Source organism: Tamandua tetradactyla, chromosome 10, assembly GCF_023851605.1.
Source record: "Tamandua tetradactyla isolate mTamTet1 chromosome 10, mTamTet1.pri, whole genome shotgun sequence".
In the NCBI taxonomy this organism is placed as follows: domain Eukaryota; kingdom Metazoa; phylum Chordata; class Mammalia; order Pilosa; family Myrmecophagidae; genus Tamandua; species Tamandua tetradactyla.
In genome coordinates, this window is record NC_135336.1 from 16,549,308 (window position 1) to 16,564,945 (window position 15,638).

Below are 15,638 nucleotides of genomic sequence, written 5' to 3' on the forward strand. Positions count from 1 at the left end.
GGGGATAGAGCCAGAGGAAATGGGTGTGAGCGGAGCCTGCACTTATTCACAAAGCCAAATTTCCTGACAGCACAACCATGGCACGAGCAAGGGATGAGGTCAAGAAGACATGTAGCAGCACACGAGGGACATCTGAGATCGGGCCCCATGCAGTGTCTGAACACTGCCAAATGGGTCCTCGCACCAGTCTAAGCTTCAGCTGTAAGGTACCCCTCTCAGAAATCTAAGTACCAATACCTGGAGCATCTTGGAGGTCCCAGAATCAGATGAGCTGCAGCTCCTTGATAAGCAGAGCACCAGCCTGGTAGAGGGTCCTCCACTGAACTCCTAGATTCTGGTTATTCTCTTCCATTATTTAAAACCCCTCCAGTTGGAGTACCTAATGTGGTTTCTGTTTCCTGACTGACCCTGCCTGATGCAGTACTTGAAACTAAGAGTGTTCCCAAGAAATACACCCTCAAAGATGAATTGTGAGATGGAGTTGCTTAATTCCCTGACCATGAATGTGATGACAACTTGAGTTGGGGAGATGATCCTGGATTATCAGCCATCAAGTTGAAGACTCATTAACAAACCTATAGTTTAAAGAAAAAGCCTACTTCTGATAGCCATCTTGAATACTTAAAAGACTTTCAGTAAAAGACTTTCATTCATTGCTGGTGAGGATGTAAAATGGTGCAGCCACTTGGGAAAACAAGTTTCTCAAACACCTATCATACGGCCCAGCTATTCCACATAAAAGTCCAAATAAAGGCTTGTGCACAAATGTTCATGGCAGCGTTATTCATTATGGTTCAAAGCTGGAAACAACCCAAATGTCTGTCAACTGTGAATGGATAAACAAAATGCAGCACATCCAGACAACGGAATACTACTCAGCCATAAAAAAGAACCAGCTACTGATACCTGCCATGACACAAATGAACCTCAAACACATTATGCTCCATGAAGAAAGCCAGTCACAAATACCACATACTGCATGAGTCTTTGCATATGAAATGTCCAGAAAGGCAAATTTACAGAGACAGAAAGTAGATTGCATTAATAGTTGCCTGGTGCTGGAAGTGGGAATAGGGATTGTTCTAGTTTGCTAGCTGCTGGAATGCAATATACCAGAAAAGGAATGGCTTTCAAAAAGGAGAATTTAATAATTCCCCTTCTCTCTCCCTCCCTCTCTCTCTCTCTCCCTCTCTCTCTCTCTCTCTCTCTCTCTCTCTCTCTCTCTCTCTCTCTCTCTCTCTCTCACACACACACACACACACACACACACACACACACGGGCGCGCGCGCGCGCGCGCACCACCAGCACCACCATCACAGCTGGGCTCTTTCCAGGATGAAATGCGCTTCGGCTGACTGCTGGCAGCTGCAGGGAGTAAGCAGCTGTCCCGGGTGAAACAGAACCTGTCCCTCTGCTTCTCAAACAACATAGCAGAAGGACCTGCCGCGGCGCATATTTTGTCCCTGACCTTCTCCCACTCAAAATGGGTCATTTTAGCTGTAGCAACCTCCACCCCATAGAGTTCAGAATTGTTCGTTTCAAATAAAAAGAAAATGAAGGAAAGTAATTTGGCCTGGAAATGTTCTGTTTTCTTTAATTATCCCTCGTGCCCAAAGGTTGCGCAGCAGCCAAGGGTCGCCGAGAAGCCGAGGGCTGGAAGAATGAGCTGGAATGCGGGGAGGGGCGAGCACTGACTGCCCCGCATGCCACGGCCAGAGGCCACCTGGGCCCCCTCACGATCCCCCCAACCGTGGCCGCAACCCACCGCGAGACCGGAGCGGAAAGGCCAGGGAGAGGACTGCGGGAGGAACCGCGCCCCACTCCACCCCCGGCCTAGGTCGGCTGGGGCTTGGGTCCCCATCTCTCTCCAGCGCGCCTCCGCCGGGTCTGCCGCAGTGCAGGGTTTTCCGAATTCCGGGTCTCTGCAGAGAAGGCGGCAGATTGGACAGGCCGCCCCGCCCCATCTGGTCCCGCCACCTCCGGGCGGGTCCAGGGTGAGGGATCTCGCCCCGCAGGAGCAACCCAGATCGCGCGCGGGTGAGTTCTACCGGAGCCTCTCTAGAAGGGCCGCTGGGCAGGGGCGGGGGGACGCGGGGGGCGGGAGACAAATTGTTTCCAGTTCTGCCTTGGTTCGCCGCCGAGACACAAGCAGATGCCCGAGGCCCGGCAGGAAGGCAGGTTAGGCCCTCTTACTTACGCAGACAGCTTTCCCCAGACCTGGCGGGTCGGCGCTGCGTACTGACCAGCCCTGAGCCCCAGGGAGGCTGGCGGTGACATTTTATCGGAAAGGGAGACTTGGATACATTAGACTTTAGAGCATTGGTTTTGCTCCCTGGGCCCGAATCCTCTCCGACTCGCGGCTTATGTTTTTAGGTGGTTGCAAAACCTGTCCAAGCCTCGTCTCACCATTTGTACAGTGGGGCTATAATGTACATGTAAGGCCGCAAAGCGCTGAGCAGGCAGTCAGCGAGCGAAAGTAGATCTGTGTTCTTTTAGCTTCTCCTGGCTTCGGGGACCGCACTTCGATCTGCGCTTTGCCTCCCGCAGATTGGGAAGATGACTCCCTGGCGCAGGAGTCACGTGGGGGCACGGACAAGAACGCCGGCGCTACCATCGGAATTGCATTGGGCGCGCCGATTTAGTGGCGGTCAAGTCCTTTGCATGGAATGCAGTGTGGTTGACACAGTTGCTGCTTTTCTTAAGGAGGACATCCCTCATTTCTCCTTCTCAAAAGTCATTTTGCACTCCCCAGACACTTCCGCTTCAAAAAACTGGGAACTGCTGTTAAAATCATTAATTCCTGGAAAGTGCCTCCTACGGAGCACAGTTCCCATTTTTGCGGACGGGAACCATGGAGTTGCAGATGGTTAGATGACGTGCGCTAGTTTATAAGCAACTATTGGACTTCCTGATCACTTACACTCTGTTGCATGTGCTTAATGCTGTGTGTTGAATTATCTGCTTATCAAAGAATAAACATGGACCCGTTTGGCCAGGCAACGCCTTGCAGAGCTTACTGTGGTCGAGGTGAGGGTGAAATGTGACACCAACAGGAAAAACTAGACCTGAGAGAGCCTCTCTCACCCTCTTTGCCTTGGGGATGGAGCCAGATGATGGGAAGGGAAGATAAGATTGTGGCCTTGAGGGGCCCGGGCTTGGTCCCTGCACGTTTGGAGCCTGAAAAGGCGCCTTTAACTATTGCGCACCGAGCCTCTTCCCAACCCAATTCCATCCCCAAACCATGGTCTTTAAATCCTACGCCAAATACTAAATCCGAAGAAGGAGTCGAACCCTGGGCCTGCCGCCCGCTCCGTTACGCAACCACACAGCAGTTTTGTCAGAAAAAAAAGTTTGAGGTAGGAACAGGCCTTGGAACGAGCCATACTGATGCTGCGCACACAGCGAGCGCCCCAGAGAGCAGCGCACCAAGAGCGGTCCCGCACCCTCCGATTCAGCGAAATCGAGAGGTGGCTCTGCACGTCCGCGGCTGAACCCAAGCTGTCTCTCCCTTCTCCCTGCTCCCCTCGCCGCACCGACGTAGTCTTTCCGCGTCTTTCGCACACGCCCGGAAACAGTGGTTTCCTGTTTACTGTATCCTTGCCACCGAGATGGTCTCTTCCTGCTGCTTCTGCTGTCGAGTCGCAGCACAAGCTTGCGGAGTGCATCTATCTCCATGGTTACTGTTAGGTCGGGGGAATAAGTGAGGGCTCTATGGCTGGAATCATGAAGTCACTCCAGGACGAGAGATGAACCTTTACAATCAAGGTCCTTGCGCAGCAAACATCTATTCACGGACATCTAACCATGAATAGATGCTGCTCAACCCGCTAGCATAATAATCCTTTGTTTAATGTGCCCCCCCCCCCCCCTTCATGTCATCCATCACCTGACCCCTGCCCGTAAAAACTGCACTCTCCAAAGCCCTTGCGCGAACTCACCTCATCCGCTTTTGGGTTCGGTGAGCTCTGCTCGGGAGCGTAGCCAATAAAGCACGCTCGTTTGCAATCCTTTCGTCTACTTTCCTTTCTCTCAAATACCTCGTATCTTAAAACCTTTCAGTTACCAGCACCCACTCCCTGGCTCCACAGTCTATCTCTGTGACCCTAGATATCCCTTTATTATAAGGCCATCCGCTCCCCCTCCTTCCTGGGCAGATCTGGGTGCTCATTTGAATGAACGAACTGGTTCGCGCCCTGATTGTGTTTAGACAAGCAGTTGCCACACCCAGTGGCGTTGGCTCCGCCCCCTGAGAGGCTGTCCCTGCGGTCGTCTTTCCGTTCAATACCTCATTATGTTCAATGCCCGGCTGAGTGACCACCTTCTCCTACTCAGTCCTTGGCCCTGATGAGATGGATCCAAATGGGTCCCAGGCGTGAGGGAGGCAGACTCCGCTAGACAGTGCAGACAAGTAGTCAGTGCCAATATTCTATGCCTACGGTTAGGGTTAGAGATGGCTTCTTGAGAGATGGGGGGTTAATTGAGGTAAACTGTAAGGATAATGAAAACAACCACTTAGGTTTGCTCTCTCCCCATATTTGTCTTCATAACAGCCCTGAGGTAGGTGCTACTGTTGTCCTCATTTTACAGATAAGAAAACTATGGTTCAGAGAGCTTAAGTGATTTTACCATGAACAAGGGACAGAGCAAAGATGTGAAAACTGGTCTACTTGATAGCAAAGCTGGTCTTAACCCATATTATAAGCATGTAGGGCAAAGGAGACTACAAAGAAGCTGAAGTGAGAAATTGTGCAGAACTTGAGCAAAAGGGGATGTCACTGGAGCTCCCAGATCTAGGCACAAAGATATGAGAGTTGGAGCAAGAGAGAATAGTGGGAACCCTGTTAAACCCAAATCAGACGTTTGTTTTGAGTCCTGGGGGTGGTGAAGGGCTGTCCCTTGGCCCAAAGGTTTTACACAGGAGAGTGATGCAATCCCTTTGGATGCAATTAGGAGACTGGGATGCAGGTGGGGCGGGGGTGAACAGGGATGCCGGTGCAGTCTACTCTAGATCTTGCTTCTAATTTTTCACATTATGGACACATAGAAAATGATTATTTTTGTATGACACACTGGAGTAAAAAAGGAGGGGCTGTTTCTAATTAGAGGCAACTAAGACTCAAACCACTCAGTGTCCCTGCACTGATACTCCACAGGTTGAGGAATCTCAGTCATCATGTACCCCAGTCACCGGGTACCTGAACTCGGATAGTTGCAATGGATGATGAAGATAAGAGTTGGGTTCAAGGAATAATTAGAAGGTAAAACTGGTATCATATAGGGAGTGAGGGAGAAGGAGGTCGATCCCTGATTTTCTGGACTGACTGAATAACTGGAAATACAGTGCTTGCCTCACTGCCTCAGGAGCATGGCACAGAACTGGCCCATGGGGAAAATGAGTTCTGTTTAGATGCCCTTTGTTGAGGTAGGTGCAGAAGCCCAGCAGTCAATGGACCATGACTCTGGAGTCAAACGACTGGGTCCAAATTCCAATTCCACCAACCCTCTAGTTCTGTCACCTTGAGCAAAAAAACTTGGCCTCCCTAAACCCGTTAATTCATCTATAAGATGGCTATAATAATAGGATTATCGGGTTGTTGTGGGAATAAAATGAGATAATGTATAGCATATGGAAAATAGTAAGTATCCAACAAAAGGCAATGCTATTATTATTATTAATAAACCTGATGATTAGAGAAGCAGAAATTTCAGAAGTCATCAAGTGGAAATTGAAACCATGAGAATAAGTAAGATGACCCCGAAAGAGTGTATGTGGTGAAAGTAGAGGAGGTTGAAGACCAGGAGCACTGACAGTTGAGGGCTGGACAGAGGAAAATGAGCCTAAGAAGAAATGGCCAGAGGGAAAAAGAGGAAACCAGGAGAATATTATCTCATGAACCCATATGTAGTGGTCACACAGTCCTGGAAATGAACAATTGCACAGAAAATGCAATCTTAAAAAGAAGAAACGGAAAGGGTTCATCAACAAAAGATCTGCCCTACAAGAATTATTAAAGAGAGTTCTACAGATTGAAAGGAAAAGACAGGATAGAATGTCTTGGAGTAGTATGAAAAAATGAAGATCTTCAGTAAAGGTAACTAAGAAGATAAATGCAAAACCACCAGCACTGCATCCTCAATATACAACTTTTCTTTGTAATTCCTATAAGAATCAGACTATAATTGAACAAGAAAAAGGTATATTTCCTATTATGGAATAATAAAGAGGTAGTGTGGAACAAAAACAACATAAAGAGGGGAAACAGGTATATGGGAGCATACACATCTATGCTATTGAAACTAAGTTGGTATTTACATAGTTGTGTAGTACAGACCCCAGAGTAAGCACAAAGAAAGTATTTTTAAAGCATGCAGAAACAGAAATGAGAAAGGAGTTAGTCAAGTGCATAATGAAAGATCAAGTATACAGTAAAGGAGTTTACAATAAAGGAAAAGAGAGAGAGAGAAAAAAAAACATATGGCATATAAAAACCAAAGGACAAAATGGCTGAAATACAGCCTTTACACTAATATCACTTAATGTTAATGGATTAAACTCCCCATTCAAAATACATAGACTGGTAGAATGGATAAAAAAGCATGATCCAACTATGGGTTGTTTACAAGAGACTCATGTTAGCCCAAAGACCCATATAGATTGAAAGTAAAAGAATGGAAAAATATGTTCCATGCAAATAGTAACAAAAAAAAAGGGTTGGGGTAGCTATACTAATAATACTGGGCAAAATATACTTCAAATCAAAAGCTGTTACAAGAGACAGAGAAGGACACTGTATATTAATAAAAGGTCAAATAATATTTATGGTCTTAACCACTGTACCCCAAAATACATGAAGCAAACACTGGCAAAACCAACGGGAGAAATAGACACCATTACAATAATAGTTGGTGACTTCAATATATCACTAAAAATAGGGTGGGCTACGGTGGCTCAGCAGGCAGAGTTCTCGCCTGCCATGCCGGAGACCTGGGTTCAATTCCCGGTGCCTGCCTGTGCAAAAAAAAAGAACATCTAGACAGAAGACCAATAAGGAAACAGAGAAGTTGAATAATATGATAAATGAACTACACCTAACAGATATATACAGAACGTTGCTGCCCAAGCACATTCCTTTCAAGAGCACATGGATCATTCTCCAGGACTGACCACATACTGGGTCACAAAACAAGTCTCAACAAATTTAAAAAGACTGAAATCATACAGAGCACCTCCTCTATCCATAATGGAATGAAACTGGGAATCAATAATAGGTAGAGAACTGGAAAATCCACAAGTTATTTACTGCAGTAAAATAACATCCTCTTAAACAATCAGTAGATCAAAGAAGAAATTTCAAGGGAAATTAGTAACTATATTGAGATGAATGAAACAAGAACACAACATACCAAAACTTATTGGGTACAGTGAAGGCTATGGGGAGGAGGAAATGTATAACCCTAATTGCTTACATTAAAAAAGAAGAAAATCAAAGACCTAACTGCACACCTGGAGGAAATAGAAAAAGAACAGCAAACTAAATCCAAAGCAAGCAGGAGAAAAGAAATAAAGATTAGAGCAAAAATAAATAAAATGGAGAATAAAATAACAATAGAGACCATTAACAAAACCAACAGTTGTTTTTTTAAAAAGACCAATAAAACTGACAAACCCTTAGCTAGACTGACCAAAGAAAGAAAAAAAAAAGAGACGATGCAAATAAATAAAATCATAAATGAGAGGAGGAAGATTTAGAATGAGGCAAGGATGCCCTCTATCACCACTATTATTCAACATTATACCAGAAATTCTAGTTAGAACAATCAGGCAGGAAAAAGAAACAAAGTCATCCAAATCGGAAAGGAAGAAGTAAAGCATTTATTATTTGCATATGACATGATACTATACTTGGGAAATCCTGCGAATCTACGACGAATCTTCTTGAGCTAATAAATACTCAGCAAAGTGGAAGGATACAAGATTAATGTGCAAAAATCAGTAATGTTTGTATACACAAGCACTGACTTAACTGAGAAGATAATTAAGAAAAAATTCCATCCAAAATAGCAACTAAAAGAATCAAGTATCTATGAATAAACTTAACCAGGGGTATAAAGGACCTGTACACAGAAAACTATATAACATTGCTAAAAGAAATAGAAGAGGATTTAAATAGGTACAAAGACATTCCCTGCTCATGGATAGGAAGGTTAAATGTAATTAAGATGTCAATACTACCCATATTGATCTACAGATTCAGTGTAGAACCAATAAAAATTTCAACAACCTACTTTGAAGAATTGGAAAAGCTAGTTAATCAAATTCATTGGGAAGGGAAAGAGACCTCAAATAGCTAAAAATATCCTAAAAAAGAAGAACAAAGTGAGAAGATTAATACTTCCTATTTTAAAGCTTATTATAAAACCACAGTGGTAAAAACAGCATGGCACAAAGACAGAGTATCAACCAATGAAATCGAATTGAGAATGCAGATATAGACCACCAAATCTATGGTCAATTGATGTTTGATAATGCCCCCAAATCCACTGAACTTGGATCGAAGAGTCTGTTTAATAAATGGGCATGGGAGAACTGGGTATCAATGGCCAAAAAAAGAAAAAAGAAAGCAGATCCTTAACTTACACCCTGTTCTAGTATACCAAAAAACAGAATGGCTTTTAAAAAGAGGAATTTATTAAGTTGCTAATTTACAGTTCTAAGACTATGGAAATGTCCAAATTAAAGCAAGTCTATTAAAAAAAAAAATAGCAAGGCTATAGAAATGTCCAATTTAAGGCATCCAGGGAAAGATACCTTGGTTCAAGAAGGCTGGTGATGTCCCAGGTTCTCTTTCAACTGGAAAGGCACATGGTGAACATGGCGATGTCTGCTAGCTTTCTCTCCAGGCTTCTTGTTTCATGAAGCTCTCCCATGGGTGTTTTCCTTCATCTCCAAAGGTCTCTGACTGAGTGGGCTCTCGTGGTTCTTGTGGCTCTTTTCAAAATGTTTCCTCTTTTAAAGGATTCCAGTAAACTAACCAAGACCCACATGGAATGGGTAGAGTCATATCTCCTTCTAATCAAAGGTTCATCACCACAATGGGTGTATCACATCTCCATGGGGGTAATCAAATCAATTTTCCAACCTACAGCACTGAATGGGGATTAAAAGAAACGGCTGCCTCCACAAGATGGATCATGATGAAAACATGGCTTTTCTAGGGTGTATACTCCTTTCTAGCCAGCACACACCCTATATAAAATTAACTCAAAGTGAATAAAAGACCTAAATATAAGAGCCAGTATTATAAAATTCTTTGAAGACAATATAGGGAAACATCTTCAAGACCTAGTAATAGGAGGTAACTTCCTAAACTTTACACCCAAGCACAAGCAGCAAAAGAAAAAATATATAAATGGGAATGCCTCAGCTCTCCCTCTTTGTCCGCCGGCCCGGCGCGGCGCTCACGCCCCGCCAGCCAGCCCGCCCTCCTCTCCCTCTTTGTCCCTCTTCCCCCTTCTGCTCCGGCGGCGCTCCATCCGCCATCTTATCCTTCCCTTTCTCCTTCTGCTCCGGCGGCTCTCCAACCACCACTGTGCCCTCTTCCCCCTTCACCGGCTCCTCCGCCACCGGCCTCGACAGCCTTGCCACCCTCACCTTTCCTCCTCCAGAACAGCTACTGGGGGAGTGGAGACGATATAGAGCAGCTCCCGGAGCCACGACAGAGATCAAAGGGACGGCGTACCCCATCCTGGAACGGCTGACTGTCTGGGAGAACCAGCTCTGGTGAGATCGCCGAGGGGCGCGGTCTTTCCCAGGTGGGACGGCAAGCGGCCGGAGTCCCTCCCTTCCTCCTTCCCAGGCCAGCTGGCAGAATTGGGCAGGCGGTCCCCTCAGGCTGCGGCGGCCGGCAACCCTCCCTGCGTTCGGACCCCCGGCCGGCTGGCACTCTTCCAAGCCGCTTTTGCTGCCGAACCTCCCCCACGGTGAGAGTTTTCCAAAGTTAAAGGACCCACAGCAACTTTTACTGGTGGAACCCGTAGACAAACGTGTGCCACGAGCGCCACCTACTGGGCAGGATAAGAAAAACAGAATCCAGAGATTTCACAGAAAAATCTTTCAACCTGTGGGGTCCAACACCCAGGGAAATCTGACTAAATGCCCAGATGCCAGCAGAAGATAACGGATCACGCTCAGAAAATTGAAAATATGGCCCAGTCAAAGGAACAAACCAATAGTTCAAATGAGATACAGGAGCTGAAACAACTAATGCTGAATATACGAACAGAAATGGAAAACCTCTTCAAAAACGAAATCGACAAATTGAGGGAGGACATGAAGAAGACATGGGCTGAACAAAAAGAAGAAATAGAAAAACTGAAAAAACAAATCACAGAGCTTATGGAAGTGAAGGACAAAGTAGAAAAGATGGAAAAAAACAATGGATACCTACAATGATAGATTTAAAGAGACAGAAGATAGAATTAGTGATTTGGAGGATGGAACATCTGAATTCCAAAAAGAAACAGAAACTATCCAGAAAAGAATGGAAAAATTTGAACAGGGTATCAGTGAACTCAAGGACAATATGAACCGCACAAACATACGTGTTGTGGGTGTTCCAGAAGGAGAAGAGAAGGGAAAAGGAGGAGGAAAAACTAATGGAAGAAATAATCACTGAAAATTTCCCAACTCTTATGAAAGACCTAAAATTACAGATCCAAGAAGTGCAGCGCACCCCAAAGAGAATAGATCCAAATAAGCGTTCTCCAAGACACTTACTAGTTAGAAAGTTAGAGGTCAAAGAGAAAGAGAGGATCTTGAAAGCAGCAAGAGAAAAACAATCCATCACATACAAGGGAAACCCAATAAGACTATGTGTAGATTTCTCAGCAGAAACCATGGAAGCTAGAAGACAGTGGGATGATATATTTAAATTACTAAAAGAGAAAAACTGCCAACCAAGACTCCTATATCCAGCAAAATTGTCCTTCAAAAATGAGGGAGAAATTAAAACATTCTCAGACAAAAAGTCAATGAGAGAATTTGTGACCAAGAGACCAGCTCTGCAAGAAATACTAAAGGGAGCACTAGAGTCAGATATGAAAAGACAGAAGAGAGAGGGATGGAGAAGAGTGTAGAAAGAAGGAAAGTCAGATATGATATATATATAATGCAAAAGGCAAAATGGTAGAGGAAAATATTATCCAAACAGTAATAACTCTAAATGTTAATGGACTGAATTCCCCAATCAAAAGACATAGACTGGCAGAATGGATTAAAAAACAGGATCCTTCTATATGCTGTCTACAGGAAACACATCTTAGACCCAAAGATAAATATAGGTTGAAAGTGAAAGGTTGGGAAAAGATATTTCATGCAAATAACAACCAGAAAAGAGCAGGAGTGGCTATACTAATATCCAACAAATTAGACTTCAAATGTAAAACAGTTAAAAGAGACAAAGAAGGACACTATATACTAATAAAAGGAACAATTAAACAAGAAGACATAACAATCATAAATATTTACGCACCAAACCAGAATGCCCCAAAATACGTGAGGAATACACTGCAAACACTGAAAAGGGAAATAGACTCATATACCATAATAGTTGGAGACTTCAATTCACCACTCTCATCAATGGACAGAACATCTAGACAGAGGATCAATAAAGAAATAGAGAATCTGAATATTACTATAAATGAGCTAGACTTAACAGACATTTATAGGACATTACATCCCACAACAGCAGGATACACCTTTTTCTCAAGTGCTCATGGATCATTCTCAAAGATAGACCATATGCTGGGTCACAAAGCAAGTCTTAACAAATTTAAAAAGATTGAAATTATATACAACACTTTCTCGGATCATAAAGGAATGAAGTTGGAAATCAATAAGAGGCGGAGTGCCAGAAAATTCACAAATACATGGAGGCTCAACAACACACTCTTAAACAACAACTGGGTCAAAGAAGAAATTGCAAGAGAAATTAGTAAATACCTCGAGGCGAATGAAAATGAAAGCACAACATATCAAAACTTATGGGACGCAGCAAAGGCAGTGCTAAGAGGGAAATTTATTGCCCTAATGCCTATATCAGAAAGAAGAAAAGGCAAAAATGCAGGAATTAACTGTCCACTTGGAAGAACTGGAGAAAGAACAGCAAACTAATCCCAAAGCAAGCAAAAGGAAAGAAATAACAAAGACTAGAGCAGAAATAAATGAAATTGAAAACATGAAACCAATAGAGAAAATCAATAAGACCAGAAGTTGGTTCTATGAGAAAATCAATAAGTTTGATGGGCCCTTAGCAAGATTGACAAGAAGAAGAAGAGAGAGGATGCAAATAAATAAGATCAGAAATGGAAGAGGAGACATAACTACTGACCTCACAGAAATAAAGGAGGTAATAACAGGATACTATGAACAACTTTACGCTAATAAATACAACAATTTAGATGAAATGGACGGGTTCCTGGAAAGACATGAACAACCAACTTTGACTCAAGAAGAAATAGATGATCTCAACAAACCAATCACAAGTAAAGAAATTGAATTAGTCATTCAAAAGCTTCCTAAAAAGAAAAGTCCAGGACCAGACGACTTCACATGTGAATTCTATCAAACATTCCAGAAAGAATTAGTACCAACTCTCCTCAAACTCTTCAAAAAAATTGAAGTGGAGGGAAAACTACCTAATTCATTTTACGAAGCCAACATCACCCTCATACCAAAACCAGGCAAAGATATTACAAAAAACGAAAACTACAGGCCAATCTCTCTAATGAATATAGATGCAAAAATCCTCAATAAAATTCTAGCAAATCGTAGCCAACAACACATTAAAAGAATTATACATCATGACCAAGTAGGATTCATCCCAGGTATGCAAGGATGGTTCAACATAAGAAAATCAATTAATGTAATACACCATATCAACAAATCAAAGCAGAAAAATCACATGATCATCTCAATTGATGCAGAGAAGGCATTTGACAAGATTCAACATCCTTTCCTGTTGAAAACACTTCAAAACATAGGATTACAAGGGAACTTCCTTAAAATGATAGAGGGAATAGATGAAAAACCCACAGCGAATATCATCCTCAATGGGGAAAAATTGAAAACTTTCCCCCTAAGATCAGGAACAAGACAAGGATGTCCACTATCACCACTATTATTCAACATTGTGTTGGAGGTTCTAGCCAGAGCAATTAGACAAGAAAAAGAAATACAAGGCATCAAAATTGGAAAGGAAGAAGTCAAACTATCACTGTTTGCAGACGATATGATACTATACGTCGAAAACCCAGAAAAATCCACTACAAAACTACTAGAGCTAATAAATGAGTACAGCAAAGTAGCAGGTTACAAGATCAACATTCAAAAATCTGTAGCATTTCTATACACTAGTAATGAACAAGCTGAGGGGGAAATCAAGAAACGAATCCCATTTACAATTGCAACTAAAAGAATAAAATACCTAGGAATAAATTTAACTAAAGAGACAAAAAACCTATATAAAGAAAACTACAAAAAACTGCTAAAAGAAATCACAGAAGACCTAAATAGATGGAAGGGCATACCGTGTTCATGGATTGGAAGACTAAATATAGTTAAGATGTCAATCCTACCTAAATTGATCTACAGATTCAATGCAATACCAATCAAAATCCCAACAACTTATTTTTCAGAAATAGAAAAACCATTAAGCAAATTTATCTGGAAGGGCAGGGTGCCCCGAATTGCAAAAAACATCTTGAGGGAAAAAAACAAAGCTGGAGGTCTCGCACTGCCGGACTTTAAGGCATATTATGAAGCCACAGTGGTCAAAACAGCATGGTATTGGCATAAAGATAGATATATCGACCAATGGAATCGAATAGAGTGCTCAGATATAGACCCTCTCATCTATGGACATTTGATCTTTGATAAGGCAGTCAAGCCAACTCACCTGGGACAGAACAGTCTCTTCAATAAATGGTGCCTAGAGAACTGGATATCCATATGCAAAAGAATGAAAGAAGACCCATATCTCACACCCTATACAAAAGTTAATTCAAAATGGATCAAAGATCTAAACATTAGGTCTAAGACCATAAAACAGTTAGAGGAAAATGTAGGGAGATATCTTACGAAACTTACTATTGGAGGTGGTTTTATGGACCTTAAACCTAAAGCAAGAGCACTGAAGAAGGAAATAAATAAATGGGAGCTCCTCAAAATTAAACACTTTTGTGCATCAAAGAACTTCATCAAGAAAGTAGAAAAACAGCCTACACAATGGGAGATAATATTTGGAAATGACATATCAGATAAAGGTCTAGTATCCAGAATTTATAAAGAGATTGTTCAACTCAACAACAAAAAGACAGCCAACCCAATTACAAAATGGGAAAAAGACTTAAACAGACGCCTCTCAGAAGAGGAAATACGGATGGCCAAGAGGCACATGAAGAGATGCTCAATGTCCCTGGCCATTAGAGAAATGCAAATCAAAACCACAATGAGATATCATCTCACACCCACCAGAATGGCCATTATCAACAAAACAGAAAATGACAAGTGCTGGAGAGGATGCGGAGAAAGAGGCACACTTATCCACTGTTGGTGGGAATGTCAAAGGGTGCAACCACTGTGGAAGGCAGTTTGGCGGTTCCTCAAAAGGCTGAATATAGAATTGCCATACGACCCAGCAATACCATTGCTAGGTATCTACTCAAAGACTTAAGGGCAAAGACACAAACGGACATTTGCACACCAATGTTTATAGCAGCGTTATTTACAATTGCAAAGAGATGGAAACAGCCAAAATGTCCATCAACAGAAGAATGGCTAAACAAACTGTGGTATATACATACGATGGAATATTATGCAGCTTTAAGACAAGATAAACTTATGAACCACGTAATAACATGGATGGACCTAGAGAATATTATGCTGAGTGAATCCAGCCAAAAACTAAAGGACAAATACTGTATGGTCCCACTGATGTGAACGGACATTCGAGAATAAACTTGAAATATGTCATTGGTAACAGAGTTCAGCAGGAGTTAGAAACAGGGTAAGACAATGGGTAATTGAAGCTGAAGGGATACAGACTGTGCAACAGGACTAGATACAAAAACTCAAAAATGGACAGCACGATAATACCTAATTGTAAAGTAATCATGTTAAAACACTGAATGAAGCTGCATCTGAGCTATAGGTTTTTCTTTTGTTTTGTTTTGATTTTACTATTATTACTTTTATTTTTTTCTCTATATTAACATTCTATATCTTTTTCGGTTATGTTGCTAGTTCTTCTAAACCAATGCAAATGTACTAAGAAATGATGATCATGCATCTATGTGATGATGTTAAGAATTAATGATTGCATGTGTAGAATGGTATGATCTCTAAATGTTGGGTTAATTTCTTTTTTTCCGTTAATTAAAAAAAAAAAAAAAAGAGAAGGGATAATTGGAGATGAAGGGATACAGACTGTACAACGGGACTGGATATAAAAACTCAGAAATGGACAGCACAATACTACCCAATTGTAATGCAATTATGTTAAAACACTGAATGAAGCTGCATGTGAGGTATAGGTTTTTTGTTTTTGTTTTTTTTGTTTTTTTTTCTTTCTATTATTGT

General features: G+C 42.2%; 1 protein-coding gene across 1 annotated transcript in view; it reads left to right on the plus strand.

Annotated features, from left to right (window-relative positions):
- Positions 1–1,844: 1,844 nt before the first annotated feature.
- PIGZ (phosphatidylinositol glycan anchor biosynthesis class Z (Gwada blood group)) overlaps positions 1,845–15,638 on the plus strand; it is a 53,798-nt gene continuing 40,004 nt past the window's right edge. The window contains 1 exon segment of the mRNA XM_077117951.1: positions 1,845–2,038. The gene's annotated coding sequence lies outside the window, so the exon portion shown is untranslated.